This window comes from Erpetoichthys calabaricus, chromosome 8 (genome assembly GCF_900747795.2).
Source record: "Erpetoichthys calabaricus chromosome 8, fErpCal1.3, whole genome shotgun sequence".
Classification (NCBI taxonomy): domain Eukaryota; kingdom Metazoa; phylum Chordata; class Cladistia; order Polypteriformes; family Polypteridae; genus Erpetoichthys; species Erpetoichthys calabaricus.
This window is the reverse complement of record NC_041401.2, coordinates 149,251,986-149,273,838: the sequence shown is the minus strand read 5'-3', so window position 1 is coordinate 149,273,838 and position 21,853 is coordinate 149,251,986. Positions and strand designations below refer to the sequence as shown.

At 38.6% G+C, this 21,853-nt stretch overlaps 1 long non-coding RNA gene across 3 annotated transcripts; it reads right to left on the bottom strand.

Annotated features, from left to right (window-relative positions):
- Positions 1–6,181: 6,181 nt before the first annotated feature.
- LOC127528899 (uncharacterized) lies at positions 6,182–20,142 on the bottom strand. Of its 3 annotated transcripts, none has more exons than XR_007935512.1 (4): positions 20,051–20,142; positions 19,268–19,390; positions 6,443–6,666; positions 6,182–6,390 (listed from the first exon to the last, which is right to left on the bottom strand). It is a non-coding gene; the product is annotated as an uncharacterized LOC127528899 (long non-coding RNA). The 3 variants fall into 3 exon arrangements; XR_007935513.1 differs by having other exon boundaries at positions 6,182–6,372; XR_007935511.1 differs by having other exon boundaries at positions 6,182–6,666.
- Between the last annotated feature and the right edge of the window lie 1,711 nt (positions 20,143–21,853).

Genomic DNA, 21,853 nt, shown 5'->3' with positions numbered 1-21,853 from the left:
TGGGGGCCTGTCAATGGTATCAGTTCCTTCATCCTCCAGGAACTGCCTGCATACTCTCGCCACATGAGGCCGGGCATTGTCATGCACCAGGAGGAACCCAGGACCCACTGGACCAGCACAGGGTCTGACAATGGGTCCAAGGATTTCATCCCTATACCTAATGGCAGTCAAGGTGCCGTTGTCTAGCCTGTAGAGGTCTGTGTGTCCCCCCATGGATATGCCTCCCCAGACCATCACTGACCCACCATCAAACCGGTCATGCTGAATGATGTTATAGGCAGCATAACGTTCTCCACGACATCTCCAGACCCTTTCATGTCTGTCACATGTGCTCAGGGTGAACCTGCTCTCATCTGTGAAAAGCACAGGGTGCCAGTGGTGGACCTGCCAATTCTGGTATTATATGGCAAATGCCAATCGAGTTCCACGGTACTGGGCAGTGAGCACAGGGCCCACTGCAGGTCATCGGGCCCTCAGGCCACCCTCATGAAGTCTGTTTCTGATTGTTTGGACAGAGACATTCACACCAGTGGCCTACTGGTAGTCATTTTGTAGGGCTCTGGCAGTGCTCATCCTGTTCCTTCTTGCCCAGAGGTGCAGATACCGGTCATGCTGATGGGTTAAGGACCTCTTACGGCCCTGTCCGGCTCTCCTAGAGTAACTGCCTGTCTCCTGGAATCTCCTCCATGTCCTTGAGACTGTGCTGGGAGACACAGCAAACTTTCTGGCCATGGCATGTACTGATGTGCCATCCTGGAGAACTTGGACTACCTGTGCAACCGCTGTAGGGTCCAGGTATCGTTTCATGCTACCTGTAGTGAAACTGACCATAGCCAAATGTAAAACTCTGATTAAAAAGTGTTCATTTTTTGAGCAGTATATTATCAAATGAAATTATATCAATTAAGGAAAATTAGTACATAAATCCATTAATACATATATTTCTATTTATTGTCTCACAGTAGTTAATGGACTGTTCATGGAGATTAAAATGGCAGAAGAGCAGGTATCAAAAAATAACAATACACTGATAGTGTAACTGAAATGAGGATGTAAATATTGGTATATAAATGAAAAATAGAAAATCTCGCAGTTGAATTAGCAGCCGCTTCTGGGTTCACCTCAAGAAAATTTTTTATAGGTAAATGCCTTTCCTGATTCCAGCCTCTTTAGTGGCTTTTTACGACAAGCAGGAGGGATGGTCTCCTTATTCTAACCTCAGGTCACAATAGTAATGAAATATATCAAATATGAACTTCAAAATATAACTTTCAAAATATCCAACATGTCATATAGGCATGTCACTGTTTCAGCATAAAGCCTCTAATGAAGGGGGTGACTCCCTAGACATGTGTTGGATGATTTTCAGACTTTAAATAACATGCTTAATATTCTGAAACCAATCACTCCTTCAGCAGTGTGTACCTCGCTCCAACAATTCAGATCTATCATCCTATGGGGACCTCAGGGGCCAAGTCCATCCAGTCAGACTGCTTGGGGTGCCCATTCATTACATTTTATTGAAACAAAATATTTTTTGTACAAAATATATATAAATATGTCACTTGTCAGTTGACAAAGAATTAAATAGGCAATTTGTTGAATGGCAGATGCTCTTCTAGCAACTACAATTATGAATTCATATCCATGAATTCATTGGGAGGTTGTTGTTATGTTTTGTAATTATATCTTTTATGTGTGTGATCCTTCAGATATATGATTATCTTATTGAACTTTTTTTTTGCAACCAAGAGTTTATTGAGAACCAATTAAACACAGCTATACAATAATAATTATCCTAATAAAACAATATTTAACAGATTATGTAAAAACGAAATATAAAATTAAAAAGCTCACTGATGCCCTTCCACTCACACCCTCACTCTATTCTTTTGATTCATAATCTTAATGTATGAAGATCAAGATGTCTGATCTGACTGAACAGAAAAGAAGCGAAGAGAAGAGAAAAGGCATGATCAGCCCAGAAGACACCACGGCCCATGGGACACACGTTCAGTTATCAACCCAGATGATAACTATATCTGCCAATTGATGGCATTTGATAACATTGGTCCCTATTAATGATGGCAGCTGAGACCTCTAAATTCAGTAAGCCAGAAGAAAGATGCCTTACAAGCATTAACAGAAAGAAAATCTGGTGATTTTCAACAGGGGACAAGAACTGATTTGGTGGCCATTATCCTTGGTGAAAATAGGTTTAGTTGTATGAAATTGAGAGAGAGGTGGGTAAGCTTTAAAAATAAAAATATTCTAGAAAAGACAGAAGACGTAAAGGTAGCAACTTCAGACCAAAGGGCAGCAACAGTGGAACATTCCCGAAACATATAAGGGGAGGTACCCAGTGCCCTAGTTTGACACAGAAAGCAGAAGGAATCGGAGGTCACACTCAAAACAAGTCATCTTCTAGGGGTCAGGAATAACCTGTGAACTAAACTGAATTGGATATTTTGAAAATTGGGATTTCCTGGTCAATTTAGCAATATTTTAAAAATTGGAGGTGAAGGTGAAAGAGTTGTAAGGAGATCATTTTGCCAAATAGACTAAGTAGGCAGGGGATGACAGTAGACTTCAAACAAACTTGCACAGAAGGCTGTTACTGGTTTTGGGTGTAAGGGCACTGGACTATACATTTTAACAAAGGAATATAATAGAAGTGGTGATGATAGTGCTATATTACAGGCTTTAATGACTGACCTTAGCTGAATATAAAAAAGGAAGATGAAGGAATGGTATAACCAAGCCTCTGGGACTGAAAATCAAAAATCTCAAAGGAGATTCATTGATCTGACAATGCTAAAATAAGCCATGAGCTTGTCTCCAAAACTAGGGCTGGGTATCGGAAAATCAGGGTATGCTAGTGCCCCTGTGAACACACCCCGAATTGCTTCTCCACTTTATGCAAAATAGTCAATTTATACATTATCACTGGTCCAAAATACAATGCCTGAGATTTTAATCTTATTGGAGTAAATAGGAGAGCTGGTAAGGATCTGAGGTGGGCCACTTTAGTCTCAATTGGCAGCCAGAGAGGATAACTGTGGGTGTTTGGAGAGCCAGGTAGAAGCAGGTCATAGCACAAATGCCCTAAAATAAAGCTCCATATCTGGAAGAGATATTCCCCCTGCAGTTTGTTTTCTAATAAAGGTGGAGTGTTTAGTGCTAGGTCTTTATTTGTTCTATAAGAATATAGAAAACAATGCTTTAACGTTAGGCCAGAATTTGACTGGAGGAGGACAGCACAAGAAAGCACTAATGTAATTAAGGCAAGAAATAATTTTCACTTCAAGAAAAGCTAATTTGGACAAAAATGATAATGGAAGGGAGGTCCACTGCATGATTGATATGAGAATTATATGAGAATAGCGATATGGTTGACCGTAATGATGGAGAGGTGTCTAAATATTTATTAGAGTCTGCTGCTGGCTTAGATGCAGTAAAGGTGCATTTCTTTCAAGGAGTGTTAATTGGCAACAGAACAGATTTATGCTGGTTGATTTTAATTGATCTTTCTTGTTGAACTTTAATAAAAATTTGATCACTACTAAAAGGACTAAATTGAACTAATATTGCGGTAGCTCCATACAAGGCAAGTTATTTTCATCTCTCTTTGCTGTGCTGCATGTATGCATGTTCTACATCTGAACCATTTCTATATTGCTCATAAATATTTGTGTAGTCCACCTTCGTGATGCTCTACTGCAGTGCTGACTGTAGTTAATATAGCCTGTTGCATTTAATTAATATATTTGTTTGATATTAACTTTGCAGTATTCAGTAGTATGTAATGCTGAAAGCCTTCAATGTATTTATTTGCCGTTTGCCTTTTTGTTTTAGTGGCTTAATGCTTTCTTTGGTTAGCTCCACTTTGGCTTCTGTTCTCTTGGTATTAGTTTAGAGAGATAGATAGATACTTTATTAATCCCAATGGGAAATTCACATTTGTCTGCAGAGCGTAGGATGTCATAACTTAGTAATGTATCAGCACTGCTGCTGTTTCTTTAGTTTAACTTCTTTGACATCAGTGATTTATTAAAATAGTTTTCAGAACCAAGACCAAGGTTAAATTCATTTTATTTAGAAATTCTTATATTGACTAGTGTCCACCCACAGAAATCCAAATGTCAAGTTAAAGTTCTCGTTTGGGCAATTACAACTATTATTTTATGTTTTGATTGAATATACAATACTGTGCAAAAGTTTTAGGCAGGTGTGAAAAAATGCTGTAAACAAAGAATGATTTCAAAAATGGAAGTGTTAATCATTTATTTTCATCAATCAACAAAATGCAGTGAATGAACAAAAGAGAAATCTAAATCAAATCAATATTCGGTGTGACCACCCTTTGCCTTCAAAACAGCATCAATTCTTCTAGGTACACTTGCACACAGTTTTTGAAGGAACTTGGCTGGTAGGTTGTTCCAAACATCTTGGAGAACTAACCACAGATCGTCTGTGGATGTAGGCTTCCTCGCATCCTTCTGTCTCTTCATGTAATCCCAGACACACTCGATGATGTTGAGATCAGGGCACTGTGGGGGCCATGCCATCACTTCCAGGACTTCTTGTTCTTCTTTACGCTGAAGATAGTTCTTAATGACTTTGGCTGTATGTTTGGGGTCGTTGTCCTGCTGCAGAATAAATTTGGGGCCAATCCTACGCCTCCCTGATGGTATTGCATGATGAATAAGTATCTGCCTGTATTTCTCAGCATTGAGAACACCATTAATCCTGACCAAATCTCCAACTCCATTTGCAGAAATGCAGCCCCAAACGTTCAAGGAACCTCCACCATGCTTCACTGTTGCCTGCAGACACTCATTATTGTACCGCTCTCCAGCCCTTCGTCGAACAAACTGCCTCCTGCTACAGCAAAATATTTCAAATTTTGACTCATCAGTCCAGAGCACCTGCTGTCATTTTTCTGCACCCCAGTTCCTATGTTTTCGTGCATACTTGAGTCGCTTGGCCTTGTTTCCACGTCGGAGGTATGGCTTTTTGGCTGCAACTCTTCCATGAAGACAACTTCTGGCCAGACTTCTCCAGACAGTAGATGGGTGTACCTGGGTCCCACTGGTTTCTGTCAGTTCTGAGCTGATGGCATTGCTGGACATCTTCCGATTTCAAAGGGTAATAAGCTTGATGTGTCTTTCATCTGCTGCACTAAGTTTCCATGGCCGACCACTGCGTCTACGATCCTCAACATTGCCCGTTTCTTTTTGCTTCTTCAAAAGAGCTTGAACAGCACATCTTGAAACCCCAGTCTGCTTTGAAATCTTTGTCTGGGAGAGGCCTTGCTGATGCAGTATAACTACCTTGTGTCTTGTTGCTGTGCTCAATCTTGCCATGACATGAAACTGTCTTCCACAAGCTCACCTTGGTAGCAGAGTTTGGCTGTTCCTCACCCAGTTTTAAGCCTCCTACACAGCTGTTTCTGTTTCAGTTAATGACTGTGTTTCAACCTACGTGTGACATTGATGATCATTACCACCTGTTTGGTATAATTGGTTGATCAGACACCTGACTATAATCCTACAAAATCCCTGACTTTGTGCAAGTGTACCTATAAGAATTGATGCTGGTTTGAAGGCAAAAGGTAGTAACACCAAATATGATTTGATTTAGATTTTTCTTTTGTTCGCTCACTTTGCATTTTGTAAATTGATATAAATAATAATTGTTTATGATTATTTCTGAAAGCATTCTTTGTTTACAGCATTTTTTCACACCTGCCTAAAACTTTTGCATAGTACTGTATATGTAATATTTATCTTTTATTTTTGCTATTGTGTGTTATTTCAGATTTACTTGTGTCTGTCTCATACAGATTTGTATCTTGATATTTTTCATTTGTTTGTCATTATATAGAGAATGTACTCATTTTACTGACATGGTCTGTTAATTTGTTATCTGTGCTCTTCTGCCATTTTGTTCATTTTACTGCAGGTCATCTGTCCCCCTTTTTAAACACGAAGGTAGTGACACCACTTGATGGAAATATATTTTCAGTTAAACATTTCTCATACCTTAAGGATTACGGGAAAAAAGCACAGGTGAAAACTGAAGATTTCACAAATAATTGCTTAACTGATATTAGCCTAAGTGCTAGATTAAGAGGCCATATCAGTTGATTCAATGTAAAAGTTAATGTCATCTTCATATTTAATAAAAAGTTGATCACAAAAAAAATGCAGTGTGATAATTGTCCACACTTAATATCCCCATCCATTCAGTCCTCTTTTCATTGCCGACTGACATGAAAGCTGCTGTATTCAAATTTTTTCTCCTTCACAGTAGGGTTGGGTTTTGCAGCCAGCAGATCTTCAAATGTGATGCTGTAGATATGGCTGGACACTATAAAAATAAACACAACTGACATTACTTTTTTATAAAGAAATCCTGAAAATTAAATCTAATATAATACCTGTATGTGAGTGCTGTGCTGTGCTGTACTTCTCAGCTTTGGAGAAAAGTAGCAAATGAGTTTTTCTTTCTTTCGTAGTCAGTAAATGTTGAGGAGATAGGCTCAGAAACGTAGAGGCGGGGAGCACCCTCCATGGGGTGTTGATTGTCAACATAAAATGGCTGAAGGACATTGGCCATGTTTCCTCCTCTTCGAATGAAATAGGCTTGCAGGGTCCTGAAAAACTGAAAATAAGAAGTATATTTACAGTACCCTCTTCTTGACCTATTACTGCAATGACGAATAGGATAGTTTGTATCTGGGAAAATGTGGAATCATGTTTCACTTTTCTACTGATGTATGAAATACATTTACGTTACATCTAATTCAAGTAATCTCCACTAAATATTATAGTATTTTTTACCTTTGTGTTTTCAATAAATGTGAAATGCTATAATGATGAAAATTATGATTTTGTCATACTTCACAAAACAGATTTTATTTTTAAATGCTACTAGGGGGCTATTAGGGAGCTCACTTCGCTCGCCAATTCCCGGGCCTGCGCTACGCGCCTGCCTCTTTGCGGTTCTGCCGCTCACGTATGGGGATGCAGATGTACAATTTAATCAGATTGTTATTTTCATGGGAATTGTTACATATGCATAATAGAACTAACTATTGTACAGTACATTACAGCGAGTAATTAACCATATTAAAAAATATTAAAGCGTAATAATTTGAAAGTAAATTATGTTTCATATTGCATTAGACTTATTCATTGCGTAATACAATTTTGTTCTGTTTGGCATTGAAATTAACACGCAAAAACTTTTTAAACTTACACTTTTACTGTAAAACTTGAGTAAAATCAATATCGCATTGAATTTGGATTCTGTGTTTGGACTTTCATCGTGACAAGGCAACGTGTAACTGCCCGTGATTGAATTTAGTTTCTTTCTCTCTATTAAATAAAATGACTTTTTCGAATGTTTGGCTCTGAGATTTGTAAATTGTCTTTGCAAAAGCTATTCTAAAGGGAAACTGTTAACATTTCAATATGAATGGCATATCAAGATCTCCTTTGGTGTCTAATGTTATCCCCTGAAGATGTACTACATTACCTTCCTTGGATACATCCTTCTTTCTACAGTAATTCATGCGGAGGAAGACTGGATGGTGTTAACGGTTGTAGATATTCTTCAGGATATTGTAAGTTGATGTTTTCATCTTCCGCATGATCAAAACCATTCTTTCAGCATACTCTATTGATACGCATTTAACCAATTTGCCATGTAACTGATCAACATTTTTGGTGTTAATCTGTTTGACTTCATTGTTTCTCGGTGCTACGATTGTCCATGTACTCATTTTTACTGTTCATAACCCTTCGTGATGAAGTTCTTCAATAAGATTTGGACATAATACGTTTTCTTTACTTGGGAACTTAAAGTGAGGAAAACATTAACATTTATAAGAGCTGAGAGAGCAGGAACTGTGTCTGACAAAAGCATTCACACAAATGAGAGGTGAGAGTACCATGTGCGTGGCTGAATACATTTAAGAGGAGAGCGTGCCTTGAAAAAATCTCATGGCCAAAGTCTCGTCTCGCAGGACTTGAAAAAATCTCTTAAAAAATGTCTTGTCTCGTTGCAGGATTATTTTATATAATAGAGAGATAATATACTGCAAACAAACACCAAATTAGAATATAATTTTATATTAGATAAATCAATTTATATTATAACAGAACCAAGTTCTCAGATAATTGACAGATTATCTTCTGTAGTGAACTGTCTCATCCACAAGTCATGAAGTCAGCCTCATGTTGTGTTTAAATATAAATGCAACAACAAATTTAATCTGAATCTAAACAGTCTTTTGTTTTTAATCCGGTACTCATCAGAGGTGTGACCAGAACATCATGTGTGGGTGGGCATTTGGCTTGTCTGGGGGGGCAAAAAATATCCATCCATCCATCCATCCATATTTTTGTAGGGGGGTCAAATAATAATGACAACATAGTTTTATATAACATATAAAAGCAAAAATTGTGGCATAAATCATAACCTATTGTTCAATAAAATTAACAGAGGCAATGGAACTTGTATTATTATTTTTTGTGAACAAATATAGAACTACATATACAAGGTAAATATCAATAAAGTCAAATTTATACAACATATGAAAGCAAGAACAGAAACGTCATTAGGGAGGCGATAGGATATCAGTTTCCAGTGTTTAACCTGGATATTATCTACAAGACCAGTCTGTGGTTACTCTTGGAGAGCAAAACAGCATGAGCTTGCAAAATGAAATTGCTGTGGCAAAAGCAATGTTGATCAATAAACTGCCAGCTGATGCTAATCTCTCTGAAGCATGCAAATTTATTCAGCAGTTCAAAGAGGCCTTCCCTATGTTGCATTCGCTATACAGTGCATCCGGAAAGTATTCACAGCGCATCACTTTTTCCACATTTTGTTACATTACAGCCTTATTCCAAAATGGATTAAATTCATTTTTTTCCTCAGAATTCTACACACAACACCCCATAATGACAACGTGAAAAAAGTTTACTTGAGGCTTTTGCAAATTTATTAAAAATAAAAAAATTGAGAAAGCACATGTACATAAGTATTCACAGCCTTTGCCATGAAGCTCGAAATTGAGCTCAGGTGCATCCTGTTTCCCCTGATCATCCTTGAGATGTTTCTGCAGCTTAATTGGAGTCCACCTGTGGTAAATTCAGTTGACTGGATATGATTTGGAAAGGCACACACCTGTCTATATAAGGTCCCACAGTTGACAGTTCATGTCAGAGCACAAACCAAGCATGAAGTCAAAGGAATTGTCTATAGACCTCCGAGACAGGATTGTCTCGAGGCACAAATCTGGGGAAGGTTACCGAAAAATTTCTGCTGCTTTGAAGGTCCCAATGAGCACAGTGGCCTCCATCATCTGTAAGTGGAAGAAGTTTGAAACCACCAGGACTCTTCCTAGAGCTGGCCGGCCATCTAAACTGAGCAATCGGGGGAGAAGGGCCTTAGTCAGGGAGGTGACCAAGAACCCGATGGTCACTCTGTCAGAACTCCAGAGGTCCTCTTTTGATAGTGGAGAACCTTCCAGAAGGACAACCATCTCTGCAGCAATCAGGCCTGTATGGTAGAGTGGCCAGACGGAACCCGCTCCTTAGTAAAAGGCACATGGCAGCCCGCCTGGAGTTTGCCAAAAGGCACCTGAAGGACTCTCAGACCATGAGAAAGTAAATTCTCTGGTCTGATGAGACAAAGATTGAACTCTTTGGTGTAAATGCCAGGCGTCACGTTTGGAGGAAACCAGGCACCGCTCATCACCAGGCCGATACCATCCCTACAGTGAAGCATGTTGGTGGCAGCATCATGCTGTGGGGATGTTTTTCAGCGGCAGGGACTGGGAGACTAGTCAAGATAAAGGGAAAGATGACTGTAGCAATGTACAGAGACATCCTGGATAAAAACCTGCTCCAGAGCGCTCTTGACCTCAGACTGGGGCGACGGTTCATCTTTCAGCAGGACAACGACCCTAAGCACACAGCCAAGATATCAAAGGAGTGGCTTCAGGACAACTCTGTGAATGTCCTTTAGTGGCCCAGCCAGAGCTCAGACTTGAATCCGATTGAACATCTCTGGAGAGATCTTAAAATGGCTGTGCACCGACGCTTCCCATCCAACCTGATGGAGCTTGAGAGGTGCTGCAAAGAGGAATGGGCGAAACTGGCCAAGGATAGGTGTGCCAAGCTTGTGGCATCATATTCAAAAAGACTTGAGGCTGTAATTTCTGCCAAAGGTGCATCGAGAAAGTATTGAGCAAAGGCTGTGAATACTTATGTACATGTGATTTCTCAGTTTTTTTATTTTTAATAAATTTTCAAAAACCTCAAGTAAACTTTTTTCACGTTGTCATTATGGGGTGTGGTGTGTAGAATTCTTAGGAAAAAAAATGAATTTAATCCATTTTGGAATAAGGCTGTAACATAACAAAATGTGGAAAAAGTGATGCGCTGTGAATACTTTCCGGATGCACTGTATAGCGAATGCAACATAGGGAAGGCCTCTTTGTACTGCTGAATGCATTTGCATGCTTCAGAGAGATTAGCATCAGCTGGCAGTTTATTGATCAACATTGCTTTTGCCACAGCAATTTCATTTTGTAAGCTCATGCTGTTTTGCTCTGTGCCTGCAAGTGCCTGAAGTGGTTTCAGGAGAGAATGATCAAGAAATAATTCTGATTTTGGCAGGAGAAGCGATGTGGCCCTCAATAATTCAACATTTCTCTGAGAGAATCTTGTCTCCATTTCCACAATAAGTCTATCAAGAATGCTGAATATAGGCCTTTTAAAAGTCTGATTAGGAGCAATTTGTTCATCAGAGTCACCATGCCCAAGCGTAGACACGACAATACTATCACCAAGCTGTGAATTAACTTTCCGTTTCCTTTTGAGCGAATTGGTAGGCCTACTTTCACACTGAGAGAAATGCTCCTCCCAGAATGTGTCACATCTCATCTCCTTCAGTGTGGCCAGTGAAGCTGTCACCACCTCCACAGCAGTGCACAAATCCACTGCATGTGCCTGTAGAATTGCATTGGCTGGTTTCAGCACACCAAGCACACAAAGGAGGAATTTTCCTGTATTGAAGAAATTCTGCTTTTTTAATTGGGTCAAAAGACCTCATACCTCTATGCAAATGTCAAAAGGGGCAGTGTCAGTCTCTGCTACCGCTGAGAGAAGCCCCCTTATAGCTTCCTCATTGTTGACAATGAACTTTGTGACATCATAATGACTGGTCCATCGTATTTCTAGAAGTCTTTTCAGTGTGGGTGTATTGTATGTGTGTGAAACATAATGTCTGTGACAAAATGTGTTCAATGAATTTGACCAGTCAAAGAACTTCTTAGCCAGAGGTTCTGATTCCATTGCATGTATCACTGCTAAATGGAGTTGGTAGTTGTAGCAGTATACATATGGAATGTACTTACCAACTTTGTTTTGTAACAAAGCCTGGACACCACCCCTTGCCCCAGACATGACAGAAGCACCATCAAAACACTGACACACTAAATTGTCAGGGCTGTAACCTAGCTCAGAGAGATGTGACAAAATCTGGTTACAAATATATTCAGCATCAAGCTGATTCAGTTCAATTAAGCCAATCAGGTGTTCTTCAAGGATGGAGTTCTGGACAAAACTAATCACTACAGACAAATTCTCAATGTTACAGCAATCCCTGGTACCATCACTTTTAATGCAAAGTCCAGGGGCCTCATGTATAAATGGTGCATACGCACAGAAATGTTGCGTAAGAACGTTTCCACATTCAAATTGTGATATATAAAACCTAAACTTGGCGTAAAGTCACGCACATTTCCACAGTAGCTCATACCCTGTCATACGCAAGTTCTCTGCTTGGTTTTGCAGACTGGCGGCACCCAGTGTCAAAGCAGTGCTACTTTTCCTGTGTGACTACCCTTTCTTTTTTAGATCCACATGCCTGACATGGCTTTATAAATACACTGAAATTAACCGCATATTGTTTATAAGTTTAATGCATCTGTTTGTAATTAACCTGTAACAATATAATGGTTCACAGAATGGTCAAACTATTCTAAATACCATAACTGCTTTAGCGTTGTTACTCTCACTGCACCTTCTTTTTCTTGTGTCAGCTGCTCACGTTAGGGGTTGCCACAGCGGATCCATATTACTCTCACTGCACCACTCGAAGTATTTATATCACTGTATCTGAGTGTGAATCACAGATCTACAGCGATTGTAAAAAAAATTATCGGCATACAGCATCAAGCACTCACTGCCTCAGCCATTCGCTATTTGAACTGCTCTCATCCGACCAACGTTTCACAGCCTTTTCTGTTCGGACCTCACGGTTCACAAACAGTTTCATCCCAAGAACTATACACGCAATCAATCCATCCATCAAGTGCTCCTTGTAGAATTGTTTGTACTTGCAAGTTACCGTGATGTAATTGTACTTATGATACAGTTATAATATTGCACAACCTGAGCCACTTTATAAAGCGCGTATTTACATATGATGACGATATCATTTTTAAGATGAAATGCAGGAAAATATGTTTATTATATTATACAGATAAAACTTTAACTTTAACTACACAGTGCCGCAGCGCTAGCGAGCTCGAGATTCGTTCACGATTTGTTCCTGCCTCGCACTGTATTCATGCTGTGGCTGGCGCGACACTGGAAGGATAGATGGATAGAATAATTGACCATTACGAAGATATTTCGATGTTTCTTAAAAGTTTTGAAGAATCGGCATTCTAAGCTTACAGATAACTTAACGTCTATTACAGAGCTGATTGTGTGGCGATTGGGTATTTGGAGAAAGAAAAGTAAGGGCAGGAATTGGAGGTTAATACCTTTGAAAAAGACAGAACTTCTGTAATAAAGCATTTCATTCGAAGGTCGCGCATGGCGCAGCAAGCACCTTGCGTAAGATATGAACAATCACTGCGCCACCGTGTTCCATTGTTTAATAACATGCTTTAACTCATATCATCATGAAAATGATATCACATATACTTCTCAGTATTTTAATTATTCAGAGAGCTATAATATTACGAATGTAATGGATTCTGTGTCCTGTCGGAGGAAGAGCATGTAGTGATTTAGGCACATAGAGCACATACACAATCAAATACACAACAAAGCATTTAACGTGCTAGTTTAGTTATGATAGGATTTGAGAAACTAGTAAGTAAATTAAACGATTTTAAGATGAAGTTTATGATGTTCTACTTTAATGACAAAATAAACTATGTGATTAAAGTGGAAATTTCGAGATTAAAGTTGACATTTCATGCTTTTTTCACACTGTGTGCCTTTTTTTTTCACTGTACCCTAATAAGCTTTCATATGACACTCAGACGGTGGGCTACGAGTCGCTTTTTCACGTCGACTTTAATATGTGACAACTTCTTTTTTATTTTGGGCACTGTGTGTCTTTGTGAACTTGAGCTTTCGAGTTTCTCCGACACGCTATGTCATTTGATCAACTTCCTTTTGTTGCTTATATAAATGTTTAAATCAACAAATAGTACGTTTTTCTTTGCCTCCATTTGGTATTTGCTGAAATTCTTCTATTGTTCCTCGTACTTTTGCCATTGCCTTTTCACAGAACGCTGAGCTTAAGGGCTATTTATATTGCTTTGCATATTCAAAAGAGGCGTAATTCTGGGAGGAGTTGGGGTGGGACAGCAGGCGCGTGCACGAGCGTTACTTTTCACGCCAATTGGGATTTATGTAGTGGAAGAACGTGGAAGTTTGTGTATGCACAGATTCCTGCATTTCGGCTTTTGTGCTTATGTCATGTTATAGTGCGAATTCTACGCACGGCGTTATGCATTAGGCCCTAGGAGAGTCAGCTTTTTCATATTTGGTCCTGATATCTTTTACCACCATTTTGGCAAGAGTCTCAATTATTTCATTTTGAATTACATTGGATGTGTAGTTTGCGTTGTATGGGATATATTTTACAATTTCTGCAAGTTTGGCATCTTTTTTGATTGTGTAATCAAAGAACTTAAGGAAAAGTCCCACCTCCCCACCTTCGTGATTGTGACCACGCAGAGCCAGTTCATTGACTGCAAGGAACTGAACGGCTTCCCCAATGCTTTTCACATAATATCTATTCTTTTCTATCTGGGTTGGACCCAGTAGTTGAACTATGCTTTCACCCATCTTTGCCTGGCGCCGATACTCTTGCCATGCAGACATGGCTCTGACATGCGGGATACTAGACGCGTGTTTGTGGAAGCCGACACCGTCTTTTTCTAGAGCTTTTTTCCAATTAGTGTAGTACTTAAGTCAGGCAGACTGGACTGTATATTTTGTTGAAGGCAGAGGTTTGGAGTACCTGACACGGGCGCAGAGCTGAAGGATTGTGTAGGCTTATCTACATCTTTTGGAGTTTCAGTTCCTGACGTGGGTGCGCTATGCTCCGTGTTGGTAGCAGCGGTGCTGGGCTCAACCATGGAGCCAGCAGCTTGCGGAGGGACAGAGGCTGAAAATGTCTGCTTTTTAATAAGCCACCTATGCATAGCCTTTGGTGTTACCAACCAGAAAATAAAAGAAGAATGGAACATATATGCTGTTTTAATTAAAGAATGCAGTCAACAGGTTCAAAACGTGCTGCAAAATGTGCAGCGAAGTGAACTGTGAGCAGCACGGTGCCTGTCTAGTGGAGGAGACACTGACGGATACGCCACAAATTCAAACGGGCCAATTGGAAAGCAACTCAGTTTTGAAAATCAAATGTTATTCTTCTCCAGAGTTTTCATTGGACAGACAGAGAATTTCGCAGGGTGGGTACGGCTTGTCTCCGGGGGGGGGGGGGGGGGGGGGGGGCAGTGCCCACCCCAGCCCCCCCGTGGTCATTCCTCCGGTACTTACTATGTTTACTTAACTTTTATCATGTACCCAATATTATTGAGTTCAATCTTAATGCAGTTTAAACCCAAAGCATTTCCCACCACTATTCTGCCTGTATGATTTAAAGCCTAAATCCACTCGTCTTTGAAATAAATTATAAAAATATTCCTGCAGAAAACATAAACTCGTTCTATACAATATGTATGATATTAGTCTTACAGAGAAGTATAGAAAATGTACAACAATTGATGTTCACTTATGGTAGTACAGTAGATTCCAGTGTTTTGAAGAATTATTCCATTAAATTTCAGTAAGCACACTTCTAAGAAAAGTATAAAGTCTTTAAAGAATGAATTGGAGTGATATTCTAGTTGTGGGAAAGAAAAAAGAAGTAAGGAATGTGACAAATGTCTTCACCAAATTAGTAAGAAGTTAACAAAGAAACTGCTGGAAAAGCAACTCTAAAATATATGTTAGATAAATGACACCATTAACACAAAAGAGTGATGGTAAAAGGGGAAATTGGAAATGTCACTGGATAGCTGGAGAAGAATACTGATATTGTTATTCATGCAAAAGATAACCCAGAGTCACTCATTATTACAACAGCAAGAGAAGGGTCAAGGAGCATGTGAAGAATATTCTCCCAACAAAGGGGAAATAAAATATGCAGAAAAAGAAATGGCATTTACTCTTATTTTTTATCTTTTTTTATGTTTTTTCATGTATAAGGACATCAATAAAGTGCCAGATTACTATGCATTATATAAAACAAGCAATCCATGATTCCTTCTTGTAGAGACTGGGATTTAAACAATTCCATTCAAAATATCCCTGCAAAATTCAGTGCCCTTTGGTTCTGTACCCTTAACATACTGTGAATTTGCTCATTTAGAACTGTCAGCTGCAAGCCTCGATGGCTGAAACAATCAGTAAGTGGGAAGATACTATTTCTGTGATTAAGCCATGGATGACAATGAATTTTAGTTTCTCTGACTCAGCCAGATGTGTGGACCTGTGGGTTTTGTTGGTGACCTGCATGTTTTATTTTTTTATTCTTTGCTGTTTCTATGTATAACTCAAGGTCGGTGGGGAGGGGCACCAGTGGATTTTTCTTCTTTTCAGATTTATAATATTTGAAAATGTTCTATTTATTTTCTCTTGTTTTCTTCCTTTTTTGAAAACTAAGGAACAATTGATGTCAAAAAAGTATTCTTCCAAAATCATTAAATACTGAGCAAACTGAAAAACTGCTAACTAGTTAATGTTTACCTGTTATTATGTTAAAAAGGTGGTCATGGCATGTTGGGTAATTTTAGGTCCAATAGCTTAATATACATTGCAGCAGAATTAAAGGAAATAATGACACAAGACAATTCCTAGAGAGCTGTATTATATACAGGCAGACAGATGAAATGCTGGGTCTGTCAGAGTAGGACAAGTCATTAAGTCCTGGGATGCACTTGGTTGCTCTCCTCAGCACAACTCCAAGTCCTGCTTTTTCTTTTTTGTAGTACTAGGGGGCTTCACCCCTGCTCGCTTCCTTTTTTTTGAGACTTTAGAATTTTTGTACTTACATTATCACTAACCTTCGCTGTATATGTAGCGCGCCAACGTTTTTGGAATCTTTTAATTCTTGTGGATACTTCATTGGGAAGAAACACTACTTTTTTTTTATCCCTGATGGCAACATGAATTAGACAATCTACAAGTCTCCGACATAAAGTTTAAATCCGAATAATATATTTGATCTCTTTTCGCTGTTCCGTTATTTCACCGAGTAATAATTTCCATTTGTTTGCACTAATGCGATCTATACTATACTTCTTTTGAGACTTTTGAATTTTCATACTTCCATTATCTCTAACCTCCTCTGCAATTCTTTCCGACGTTCTACTTTGTCATCTACTCTTTGTGTTATTTCTTGGCACAAAGACTCTCTGAGAAAATCACATCTCGTCTCCTTCCAACCTTCCAAGAAGTTTTTTTTTTTTTTTTTATAATAGAGAGATGGTAACCAGAACTGCACACAATACTCCAGACGTGGTCACACTAGTATATTATATGATCTGAGCATAATGTCCGTAAATTTTATTACACAGTTTTAACAATATCACCTAATATTAACATAACTCATGGTCACTTGCTGCCTTCTAGTCAATGCTGTTTGGACAAGCCTTGGGTGGAAGGTGGAATCTTAACAGGTTAAGCAAATGAAAAATCAGGGATGACAAAATGGAAATATTTACATTTTTAAATAGCGTAAATCATATGGGTGCCAAAATAACTTAAGAATCTCTTCTAATAGAAGAACACACAGAGAACTGTAGATATCAGTTAATAAGTGGTGTATTTGAAAGTAACTCCACTGGAAGATCTTCAAATTGAAAAGCTGAGAATATTTTAGGAAAATTAAGTTAATTGGAAAGTATGATGCATGTATGGCTGAAAAGCACGTTCTTGCTTTCTAAATATCAGCGTAATGCCTTGTATATCATAAATATTATCACAAGACACTGACTTGGTGGGAATGTCCTGGGCACAAAACTATTTTCAAATGTCAGCACTGCTTTGTGAAACCAAAATGTGTTGCATCTTTTCTGGTGTATTCTAGGCCTTAGGCCAGGAAATGTAGGCCAAGTGCATTCCCAGTAATTATTTGGGAAAGCAGGAGAATAAATACAGAACTAACTATACATGTAGATTTAAGAGACCAGAGAAACTTCATTCTTGTACTCAGAGTGATAACATCTTTACGCTTCCACCATTGGAACACACTTGCAAACTTTAATCCTGAACTTTGTGATGCCCATGCACAACATAAACACTAGGGCACTGCTGAAATAATTGTGTTTATGGAAGCTCCAGAGCATGATGGAGGGTCTAGCCTTTTAAGTATAAAATAAGTCAGGTGTGCAGTTTGGTCTGCGTCCATTAGGAGAGATGTCTCTCAGGTATTCTTTGCTGTCGAGTCTACTTTTTATGCCCAGAAGTAATGTTGTGACAGCACACAGATAGTCATCATATGTCTGGAGTAGGATGGCAGAAGAAAATGTCTAGTGTTTCTTAAAAATCAAACAGTATTAAAAACTCAGGTCAATCAGGTCATCCTGGTCAAACTACAGAAATAGCTTCTGAATTACAATTGCATGTTTCTGTCATCTGATACTGCAAATGCTACTCATACATTTGTTATGTTTCGGTTTTAATTAAATTTGCTTTATGTGCAAAAATGTAAATGTTTCTTCATTTGGTAAGTTAAATAGGGAGGTTCCTAAAGCTCCTGTTATCAATGAGTCAAAAAGTAACTGCAAAGAAGGGAAAAAAGAAAGAATACCAAAAAGACATCATTTTCAGACATAGTTTCATGGATTGGCTAGCTCAATCCATGGTTGTGGATAAATTTAATAATGTCAGTGGTTGTGAACGAATATAGATGACCTGATCGTTCTTCTTCTGCAACACTTCTGCAGCCATTTTTGAACTTTTTAGTCCATTCGTAAATACTTCACTGACACAAAAGTATTTTTGTCCATACCATGCTAAAATTCAACAATGGATATGTGCTTTTGGTACACCTTCAGTTCACTACAAGCAAATAACTACAGTACATGATGCTCTTCTTTAGTGTATCGATAAAGGGAGCAGCCCTTTTAACAAATGTGCAATACACCAACAATTATCCAGACCAGTCTGAACCTGTGTCACACCACCATAGGCTACGTCCTTTACAACTATATTTTCGTAAAGACTGACATTAACCTCTGTTTTTGCCTTTTGTCCACACTAGCCCAGAGTTATTAACCCCCACAAATGAAGTCTTTTGAAAACACTTCCCGCAGCCTTTTATTTTCTGAAAACACCAGCTCAAAGCAGATGTGTGAAAATGAAGAGTTCTGAAAACACAGACTCTAACCGTACTCTGCTTGGTTTGTGCTTATTACATCGCCATTCCCTGATTGGATCCTGCTCTTTACATTTTCTCAGTCGCTTTAATTAGCTTAATAATAATTCCACTTCATCACTTGTTTAAACAAAACAATCTGTTTATTGTTTTCCATATTCACCATTGCTGGGAGTTATTATGAAGATGAAATACATTTCCAGCATTTAATTTTGGCATGAATGTGTATTATTTTACTTTAGTCTGTTCTTCCTAGATTTGCTGATGCAACTGTTCATGTTTGGGACAAGATAATAATAGCAATTTACCATTTCTAATGTGTAATCATTCAATTCACTGTAATATTAGCTAACCCGTAAAGCCAGGTTCATGTATAGTTCACATTGCAAACTAATATGCCATCATGGTTTACATCATTAAAAATGATTGCACTGTTCATCAGCACAGGAGTAACAACTCCATACACACATCTCAGCACACAGCATGAATGCATCTTGCTTACCAAATCTCTGTTTCTTGGATTTTCCAATGATTTCCACTTCTCAATGGACTCATGTGGGATTGTGTGAACATGTATTATCAAAGACGCTGTAACAGTCACAACAAGAATCTGCAGCAACTGCATCTTTAAAACATGAAAATAACAAGTCTGTTGGTTTGAAACAGTAATCCTAAGGGTTACACAACATAAAGCTGGTAAACATTCATGGAGCATTCAGATTTTGACAGAAAACGATAAAACAATAAAAACAAAGGTTTCCAGAGCTTTGCTGAAATGTGATGGTAAAGCTAAATGATGAGATGTTACATCATTACTTACAAAATAGGTGTCATTAGACAAGTAGATTACAAGAATATTACAAGCACTGCAACATTCTTCTCATAGCAATAGTGAAAAATAAACAATCATCGTCATACTTTAATATTTCAGTATTGAGGTTTGTATTTTATATCTCAGTTTTGCACTTTTACACATATGTAAGCATGTGAAAATTAAGTATGCCATTTTTCAGCTATCTTTACATAGTAGGGCATAATTAACGATCATCTAGGCTTCAGTATGTCCTAAAATTAGTTGAATGGCATGGCAACACCAAACAGATTTTAGTTTGCCTTCATTTATTACATTGTCCTTAAGCCTTTTTTACTCTTTCTGTCTCCTGTGGTAGCATTAAGATGGCAGCACAGTGGATCACAGCACACAGAGTTATGACAAGCAATACTAGTGGCAAAAAACTGCAGCATGACAAACAAGAAGTGGTTACAGAAGAACAGCATACTGTACCTCTGCTGAGGGCTGTCTAGGAAGCTTTAAGTGATAAAGATGGTGCTAACAATGCTAAAGAAGACAAAATGAAGAAGAATAAAAAGACTGAGGAATATCTTTGTGCGCTTAAAACCAAAACCATGAAATCTGACAATCAAATATGGGCAGCATCTATTAGTAATTTGAATTATTTAATACATTGAAATACGCAAGACAAAACAGTAAGATGCGTATTGAACCATCGAGTTCCAAGAATTCCACTTACTCTTCGAAAGAGAAGAATATTTTTAAAGTTCTCATCTTATTTAAAGTATTTTGAGTTCTCAAAGATTTACCATGAAAGACAGCTAGCTGTTATTCAGAACACATTAGGTTTTTATGAAGCCTATCACTTCTGGTGAATTTTTCAGCAAAATAAAAACAGATTTGCTATGTCTGAGTGTCCTCAGCACCACTTACCCGCAAGGCTCCCTCCTTTCCAGCTCAGATCACCTTATCAGTGGCTCTCTTTTTATATAACCGGTGAGCAAAAATGAGCTGACGCACAACAGCTGCAATATGACCTCTCACTAGGCTGCTGCTTTTATGCACTGACCAAGGCAGGAAATGGGTTCAAGGATGGCATCAGTCATTAGCAGCACCATCTTGATTAGAACACACTCAGAGGCGTAATCACCATGATAGGCCAATGTAATTATTGAAATATGGACAGACAGGACCTTGTCTCTAAGATCAGTTCGTTTTGCAACTGGCAGACTAGCATCACAGTTTGCTTCTGTCTATTTCCTTTCAGCACAATCACTGCGTTAAAATCTTCTTTGTGATTTTTAATTAAACAAATCAATTACTTTTTTTGCTTGCTTAAAGACTTCAAAATTAGAAAATCTTAAAATCCATCTAAAAACAAAACTGTGAAAAATAAATATTTTCGATATTAAGTATATCTTGCAGCCTGTGATGGACTGGCACCCTCCATGTTCAGTCCTGTTTCCTGCTTATATCCAGTGTTGCTGGGATAAGCTCCAACCTCCCCACAATCTTGAATTTAATGAACTATATTTGAAAATATTATTTTAAATCCACATATTAGATATCACAGCAATCTGATATTGGTTGGTTCCTTATTGTTGCAGTTGTTTCGTTCTTATGGTTTATTTCCAACAGGAAAAGGCAGACTGGTCTGTTAATCTTCGTTTCTGATGCAGACAGCACAGTGGCTTAGTTGTTAGCTTTTCTGTCTCACAGCTCCTCAGCCCTGCTTTAAGGTCCAAGCTTACTCAACGCTTAAAGTGCAGTTTGCACTTTCCCTGTGGGGGGTTTCTTTCTGGGTATTTAATTTTTTCTCCATCCTGCCAAGAACATATGTGTTAGGTTAAGTAGTAACTCTACATTGAACCAGTGTGAGTCAGTGTGCCCAGTGTAGGAACGACCGTCATTATCTATTTTGCTATGCCTGGAACGCAAGTCCTTGGCTTAAAAAGCTGCTGCCAGACTCTCTTAATATCAGCCCCTTCTTGACTGGGCCTCTCTTTGCAATCCAGCCTCTATGCCTTTTCCGATAAAATGATCAATCACACGTCAAATGACACCCCAGAGATGTCTCTGTGATGCCCCATCTAAAAACTTGTTCAAGGACAAAGGATGAAAACTCAACAATTGGCATCCTTGATGGACAAAAATTTGCTCCAATAGCCAATCAAAAAGGATGAACTTATGTGCACCCAAAAATCCAATGGCAACACATCTGCTCATTCCTTTAAAAACCCTTACACACCCCAAATCTGGGCTCTCTTTATCAAGCCAACTGCTCTCAACCTGGCC